This window comes from Urtica dioica, chromosome 1 (genome assembly GCF_054948205.1).
Source record: "Urtica dioica subsp. dioica isolate 48M chromosome 1, U.dioica_male_clone48M_v1_H2, whole genome shotgun sequence".
NCBI classification, from domain to species: Eukaryota; Viridiplantae; Streptophyta; class Magnoliopsida; order Rosales; family Urticaceae; genus Urtica; species Urtica dioica.
The window spans coordinates 50,862,769-50,872,082 of NC_142756.1; positions in this window are offsets into that span (position 1 = coordinate 50,862,769).

Below are 9,314 nucleotides of genomic sequence, written 5' to 3' on the forward strand. Positions count from 1 at the left end.
TATCAAGAGATGCGGGGAGAGTTTCTAAGATCATATCTATGACATTCTTCCCATCAATCTCAGATCCTAGGATTTCCATTCTACTTAGAAAACTAATTATCAGTATCATAAAATCTCTAACAGGAGTCCTAGCCTTCATATGACAGTTCATAAACTGTCGGACTGCTTGTTGCCTTGCTTGACGCCTTTGCCCTCCAAACATCTCAAGGAGATTGTAGAGCATTTCGGCGGCAGTCTCGATGTCGCGATGTTGCTCTTTCAGCATATTGTTCATAGATGCCAAGATATACCACCTCACAATCTCATCGGATCGAAGCCAGGCCGCTAAGGCGTCATTGTCCTCTTGAGTCGAATCATCATTCTTCAGAGGAGGACACGGGGTGGTGAGTACCCATTTGTGCTTGTTAACGGTAGGTATTATGTCGAGGTTACGTTTCGAATCTACGTAGTTTTCGTTTTCGAGTTTGATCGAGGAAAGAAAGATTGAGAGATGGTTGAGAGACATATTGCCTATATAAGTTGAAACAAGTTTATGATTAGTCTTTGGTTTAGGATTTAAGTTTTATTAAGACTTTTGTAAAATCCAAAGGTGTTATAAACCAAACGATAATTTACTCCCTCAAGAGAAGGCCGCAAAAAATCTCCATTTATAAGTAAATGACACATCATTAATGCTAAGCCAAGATGTCAATACATCTATTTTGACTAGCCACCTTGTAAATTGGTTTGATCACTCACATCCTTTCGCAGAGCCTCAAGGGAGGATACTAGGGATTGAGCCTAAGCGTGCAACCAACCACTTAGTCCAATAGATCAGCTTTGAAAAACAATCCCCCAAGGGGAGGCCTTGCCATCATTGCATCACTCTCGGACGTAGCTCATTGAGCAATGATTGAAGCAATAACGCCTTGGAGTACTCACATTTAAGTGAGGGTCGCAAGAGCGGCTCTTAGTCCCACGTTATTGCATCTTTCACTAGTGTTGGGGATCGCGGGTTACAAACAACGAATATAACCCTCCCACTTAGTTTTTGGAGTTGGTTCATCGACTCTTATAAGTTCGGAAACAAATTTCCTAGTTAGAGAGCGACAGAGCAGTATTAGTGCATAAAGGCACAAGGGACATACTCGATCTTTTCCTATTTTCTATTTCGGGAAAGTGCGTGAGGGAAGTGTGAACTTCAACTCACTCGAACACTTGAAAGTTTGAGATTACACATCTTTTTATTTTTCGGCTTGTCTACAAGGAGACCTCCCACTCAAATTTTCAAGAGCATATAGATTTTGAACATATGTGATATAGATATAGTTTTGAAAACATTTTGAAAATTTATTTGATTTGGATGACAAAATATTTTTCAAGTTTGAAAGTGAAAACGGTTTTTCAAAATTCAAACTAGTTTTGTAAAAATTCAATTTCAATTAAACTTTCAAAAATCAAAACATTTTAATCTTACACATCATGTTTATAATCATATGAAAAACATTTTTGCTCAAGAAAATTTTCTCATTAGAGTTCTATAACTCATGGTAGTGGGGTTTGATAATCCGGATTTCTAAAAAACTGGAGTTTCAGACAGCCGCGCACCTCGGAGTAAAATCGCCATATCTGGCGGCTCCGATGTCCTTTTCAGCCGAAACCGGTGGCATTGGACAGAGGACAGACAGAGCTTTAATTTGATTCAAGAATCATTAAATTTCTATTTCTGACCAGAGAGTTATGCCACTTTTAATGCGGGTTTACTCCAGCTCGAAGAAAAAGAAATAAATTAAAACTTGGTCCTACTTAGGTGCGAAAAAGAATCAAGTGTAACGGAACGTTTTAAGATGTTGTTTAAAGCTTTTATTTGTGTTTTATTAGCAAGGTAATAACAAGGCATAAAAGAAATAACAACAAGCATAAAACGATTCAAGTAAAAATAAGAAACTAGCAAGGTAACAAAACTAGTCACAAAATTTTACTCGAAAAATTCTCAAACCTTTAAAACACGTTTTTCAATATAAATAATTAAAAACTTTTAGAACTGATTCTAATGTGTTTTAACATCATCCCAAACTCATAGAAAATCAACATGGTTTTTAATTTAAAGGCATGATCAATAAATTAAAAAAAAATCTAAGATTACAATTCTAACTTGTCACAAAATTAGTAAACTTTCGAAAACGATTTTCAAGCTCATAATTTAAAAACATGCACATGCATTCCTTTGACCATAGCTCTGATACCATTTGTTGGAATCGATCTAGGGTTTAAGAAAAAGTTTAACGCTTCGTTAAGCGGCGGAATTTTAAAAATTTTCTTTTTAAGTAAAACTAGTTTTTACTAACCTAGACAAGAGCATGTACATGTAAATAAAAACTAATATGAGCTATTAAAGTTACTAACCTTTCTTGAAGCTTGAACCTTGTAGAAGCTTTTGGAAAGTTGCAACGCTCGTCTCCCCTCGCAGCACGTCTCTCTTTCTTTCCTCGGCACCTCGAGCAACCACGAAAGTTTCTATCACTAAATCACTCGAAAAGAAGGAATCAGTGAGTGGGCACTTTTAAACACTACGACTTGAGAACGAGTCTCGAAGTCGCAGAGCTAAACACTAGGTCGAGTGAGGACCTAGGTGCCAAGACAAGAAATAATCGAAAATAAACTAGAGAGAGAGAGAGAGAGGATTTTCGGCCAAAGTTCTAGAGAGAGAGTCTCTCAAATCTCTTAAACTTGGATGAATTAAAATGAGAAGAATGAGGCTCCTATTTATAGGAGAGGTCTCACCTTCAATAAGGTAGTTTCCTCTTCTATAAAATGAGCCAATTTCCTCTTTCTTTTCCTTGAGGAGCTCGGCCAAAATAGACTTCATTAAGTCTTGGAATAGTTTCCTATTTTGTTCCATGCCTTGCCTTGTCTCTCTCTTGGCCGAATTCCATATAGCATCCTCATGCAAATTTGTTTCCTCTTTTTCTTTTGGCAAGTATCTTGATACATTTATGCACAAAATATTCTCTCTTGGTTGGGTATGTTGGGCGCCTATGTCCTTCTAGAATGGGCTTCTAGAAGCTTTTCCATTTGTTCATGACAACATGAAAAAGGCCCAATAAGAATTTTCAATAAAATTCTTATGAAATGAAATTAATTCACAAGGCCCAATGATCAAGTCATGGCCGAGTGAAACATGTCATAAAATGACCTTGTCAAAAATTTATTGACATTCATTTCATCGTTTGTCTCAAAAGACAAAAATACCCTTTTCACTATTTTCGTTCTTGTTTTGACTTAGCTTCCAGTTTAACTATTCCTATCGATGTGATTCGTGACAGTGACCTCATGGACCCAAATGAACAAAGCTTTAGCTAAACACTTGGACTCAAAAGTTCACAAACCTTTTCCAAGTTTAGCTTAATGCCAACTGACTCCACTAAAGAGCTGACACTGAAAATCTCTCGGTTCAAATGAATTTATTTTCTACTCAAGAATTTGACCTAATTATGATGAGCGGATCCACTGAATATTATCTATGTTTACCCTTCATGAATGTCATCAGCTAGTCGGGATTTACTAAATTACCATTTTACCCTTCTAGCTGTTATTTCCTCAACTCATTTGTCGCTTGTGAATAAGTTAGAAACAATGTATTGACGAGGAGCTAACAAGTCACATTGTTTCATCCAAAAGAGTCAGGACTCAATTTGGACACTGGCCAGTTCATTTATTCACACTCCAAGGAACAAAGCATGAGGTGACATACATTGCATTTCAGCAATCTTGTACATGAATTCCATATCTATGAGAACTTCACAAAGTTACTCATGACAGACTCACAACTTAGTACTTCACCAATAGGCCTTGTTCGGAATCACATAGTGAGTCCGAACTTTGACTTTCTCAAATGAGAATACTAAGGTGTGAAATGGCATGTCTCATTTCAGGATTAAGGTAAGCATGATGCAATTCATACATAGTGACTTCGAGACATAAGAGGTTAAATGGTTTGTTCTTATATTGTCTCTAGAAGTGCACTGGTCAATTCAGTATCTTCGGAAGATACCTAGAAGAACTATAGAGTCCCAAACTCTCAATGCCTCATAACCAGACATCATAGATTCTTCTAACAATCATACTGAGGTCAATAGTCCTTTGACCCTAAGATTGCGAATATATCGTTTTAAGCAAACTACGAAGAGTTTGTTCATGCAAATCTACATTTGTCTCTTCGTAAGTTGTTAAGTTTGTTTATGGACTAAAAGACTAAGGTTTTATCATAAAGCTTCAAACAAAGAAAGAATGAATGAACGTTTCAACTTTATTAATGAATGAATAGGCAATTACAAGCAAGAGTCTTCGTAAGACTATATGACATCAAATGTACATAAATAGACACTACTACTCTTCTTGTGGGCACCATTGACAACATTATTTTCTTTAAAATCAGCTTGAACTCTATTTCTAGTTCATTTGTTATTAAGTATTTTCTTAAAGTTTTGTAAAATGTAAACACGCGCTGAGGCCTAGGCCGTGTTTACGAGTAGCGGTCATAAGTAGTTTATAAAGCATTTCTTGAAGTACATACAAATAAAAACTATAATGAGCATAGAAGTTTACTAACCTTTCTTGAAGCTTGAACTTTGAGAAGCTTTTGGAAAGTTTGCAACGCTCGTCTCCTCGCAGCACGTCTCTCTTTCTTTCTTCGGCAACTCGAGCAACCACGATGGTTTCTATCACTAAATCACTCGAAATAAAAGGAATCAGTGAGTGGGCACTTTTAAACACTACGACTTAAGAACGAGTCTTGAAGTCGCAGAGCTAAACTCTAGGTCAAATGAGGACCCAGGTGCCAAAACAATAAAACGAAATTGAATGGAGAGAGAGAGAGAGAGAGAGAGAGAGAGAGGATCGGCCAAGCTAGAGAGAGAGGTTCTCAATCTCTAAAACTTTGGAATGAGAAAACAATGAGAATGAGGGTCCTATTTATAGGAGAGGGATTACCTTCAATAAGGTAGTTTCCTCTTCTACAAAATATCACATATTCATGAGCAAAAAAACTAGTTTCCTCTTTACTCATGTTGGGCGCCCAACTCATGCCATTAAAGGCTTGGATTTGTTTCCTATTGTGTTCCATTCTCTAGTTGGCCGATTTCCCTAATGCATCCATATGCAAATTTGTTTCTTCTTTTTCTTTTGGCAAGTATATTGATACATTTATGCACAAAATATTCTCTCTTTCTTTGGGTATTATGGGCGCCTATTTCTCATCTAGAAGGAGCTTCTAGAAGCTTCTTCATTTGTTCATGACAACATGAGAAAGACCCATTAAGAATTTTCAATAAAATTCTTATGAAATGAAATTAATCCACAAGGCCCAATAAGACTAATATTGGCCGAGTGAAACATGTCATTAAATGACCTTGTCAAAAAATTTATTGACATTCATTTCATCATATGTCTCAAAAGACAAAAATACCCTTTTGACAATTTTCGTTCTTGTTTTGACTTCGCTTCCAGTTTAACTATTCCTAATCGATGTGATTCGTGACAGTGACCTCATGGATCCAAATGAACAAAGCTTGAGCTAAAATACTTGGACTCAAAAGTTTACACACCTTTTCCAAGTTTAGCTTAATGCCAACTAACTCCACTAAAGAGTTGACACTGAAAATCTCTCGGTTCAAATGAATTTATTTTCTACTCAAGAATTCAACCTAATTGTAATGAGCGGATCCACAAAATATTATCAGTGTTTACCCTTTATGAATATCATCAGCTAGTCGGGATTTACAAAATTACTATTTTATCCTTCTAGCTGTTATTTCCTCAACTCCTTAGTCGCTTGTGAATAAGTTAGAAACAATGTATTGACGATGAGCTAACAAGTTACATTGTTTCATCCAAAAGAGTCAAGACTCAATTTGGACACTGGCCAGTTCATTTATTCACACTCCAAGGAACAAAGCATAAGGTGACATACATTTCATTTCAGCAATCTTTTACATGAATTCCATATCTATGAGAACTTCAAAAAGTTACTCATGACATTCTCACAACTTAGTACTTCACCGATAGGCCCTGTTCGGAATCACATAGTGAGTCCGAACTCTGACTTTCTCAAATGAGAATACTAAGGTGTGAAATGACATGTCTCATTTCAGGATTAAGGTAAGCACGATGCAATTCATACGTAGTGACTTCGAGACATAAGAGGTTAAATGGTTTGTTCTTATCTTGTCTCTAGAAGTGCACTGGTCAATTCAGTACCTTCGGAAGATACGTAGAAGAACTATAGAGTCTCCAACTCTCAATGCCTCATAACCAGACATCATAGATTCTTCTAACAATCATACTGAGGTCAATAGTCCTTTGACCCTAAGATTGCGAATATATCGTTTTAAGCAAACTACGAAGAGTTTGTTCATGCAAATCTACATTTGTCTCTTCGTAAGTTGTTAAGTTTGTTTATGGACTAAAAGACTAAGGTTTTATCATAAAGCTTCAAACAAAGAAAGAATGAATGAACGTTTCAAATTTATTAATGAATGAATAGGCAATTACAAGCAAGAGTCTTCGTAAGACTATATGACATCAAATGTACATAAATAGACACTACTACTCTTCTTGTGGGCACCATTGACAACAAACTCCCACTTGACTCAAAGAAGATGTGAGAGGTCCTTTATGCATAATCCCTCTCGATGTTGGTCGAAGACCAGGTTCGCTAGGGCCTTGGTGAATAGATCTGCCATAGATCTACTTCACCTCTACGTCTCCGCGCTGCGCGATCTCTCGAATCAAATGGTATTTCCTCTCAATATGCTTAGAGCACTTATGGCTTCGAGGTTCCTTTGAGTTAGCGACAGCCCCACTATTATCACAATAAAGGGTCATGGGCTCGTCAACGTTTGGAACAACTTCCAAATACTTAAGGAATTTTCAAAGCCATACAGCCTCTTTGGACGCTTCACAAGCAGCCACATATTCTGCTTCCATTGTGGAGTCAGCAATGCAAGATTGCTTAATACTCCTCCACACAACAGATCCACCATTAAGGATGAACACAGATCCCGAAGTTGATTTCCTGGAATCCTTATCCGCTTGAAAATCGGAGTCGGTATATCCCGTCACAGTCAGGTCAGTACCTGAGTATGTAAGCATCAAGTTCCTAGTTCTTCGAAGATACTTAAGAACATGCTTAACAGCAACCCAGTGCTCGGGTCCAGGGTTGGATTTGAAACGGCTAACTACGCCAACGGCGAAACAGATGTCAGGTCTAGTGCAAAGCATAGCGTACACGAGGCTTCCTACGGCAGAGGCGTAAGGAATTTTCCTCATGTCTTCAATCTCTTGTGCAGTCTTGGGAGACTGGTCCTTAGAGAGTGAAACTCCATGCCTAAAGGGTGTTTGGCCCTTCTTGGAGTCTTGCATCGAGAAGCGATCCATTACCTTATCAATATAAGATGCTTGAGAGAGCGACAGGGTCCGATTTTTCCTATCTCGAAAGATTTGGTTCCCCAGAATGTACGCGGCTTCTCCTAGATCCTTCATATCGAATTGCTTTGCCAGCTAGACCTTAACCTCAGATAACTTACCCACGTCATTACCAATGAGTAGTATATCATCGACATATAGCACCAGAAATACAACTTTGCCTTCGTGTATTAACTTTTAAACACAAGGCTCATCTATTGACTGTTCAAAGCCGAAGCTCTTCACAGTTTCATCAAATCTAATATTCCATGACCTAGATGCTTGCTTTAATCCATAAATGGACTTAAGCAACTCACAAACCTTGGCCTCTTGACCTTCTTCCACGAAACCGTCTGGTTGAGCCATTTAATGCGCTCGTCAAGATTGCCATTCAGGAAGGCTGTCTTGACATCCATTTGCCAGATCTCATAGTCGAGAGCTGCAATTATGGATAGGAGTATGTGGATGGATTTAAGCATCGCGATTGGCGAGAAGGTTTCTTCATAGTCCCTTCGCCACAAGTCGTGCTTTGAACGTCTCGATGTTCCCATCAGGACCCCTTTTCTTCTTGTATATCCACTTACACCCTACGGGTTTAATCCCTTCAGGAAGGTCTACAAGTTTCCAGACTTTGTTGATATACATCGAGTACATCTCAACTTTCATGGCGTCAAGCCAAAGGTTTGATTCAGAACAAGCCATCGCTTGGCTATAGGAAACAGGATCATCCATGTTAGAGACGGCTACGAGAGAGTCTCCATAGGACATGTACCTGTCAGGCTTTTGAGTAGCGCTCCCACTACGTCGAAGTACTACTTGACGAGATTCTGATGAGTTAGGTTGTGTTTCAGTTGGGGTAAGAACAGTTCTTACAGATGAGGTAGAAGCTTCCTCACCCTACTTTTCTTCAAGCACAATTTTGCTTCTAGGTTTTGCATCCTTCATAAAGTCCTCCTCAAGGAAACGAGCATTCGTGCTTACGAAAGTCTTATCGTCCTCGGGACTATAGAAGATGAAACCCTTGGTTTCCTTTGGATATCCTACAAACAAGCACAATTCTGACCTACTAGCCAACTTTCTAGTCTTTTGCCTTAGCACATGTGCAGGGCAACCCCAAATTCGGATGTGGCCCAAACTTACTTTACGGCCAGTCCATCTTTCATAAGGAGTACCAGGAACCGTTTTAGACGGAACTTGGTTCAGAATGTAAGCGGCTGTTTCGAGGGCATATCCCCAAAAGGAAAGAGGGAGTGATGAGTAACTCATCATTGATCTAACCATCTCCATAAGAGTTCGGTTCCTTCTCTCTGACACTCCGTTTGGTTGAGGTGTGCAAGGTGCGGTAAGCTGAGAAGCGATTCCTTCTTCTTTAAGAAAGTCATCGAACTCTCCAGACATATACTCACCACCTCGATCAGATCGATGTGTTTTGATCACTTTGCCAGTTTGCTTTTCCACTAAAGCCCTAAAGACCTTAAATACGTTAAAGGTCTCGGATTTGTGTTTGAGTAAATAGACAAAACCATATCGCGAGTAATCATCGGTGATGGTAACGAAGTATTCGTATCCCCCACGTGCCTGTTGGCTGAGCGGACCACATACATCAGAATGTATTAGTTCCAGCAACTCAGTGGCTCTTCGACCCTTATCGGAGAAAGGTCGCTTAGTCATTTTTCCTTCTATGCAGGATTCACAAGTAGGTAGTGAACCTATTGCAGAGGCTTGGAGTGGACCATCCCTCACAAGTCTCTTAATCCTTTCTAGACTGATATGACCAAGTCTTAAGTGCCATAGGTGTGTTGATTTTGTTAGATCAGAGGATTCAGAAAGTTTGATCCTCTTTGGCTCCCTAATTAGATCATTATCTATTT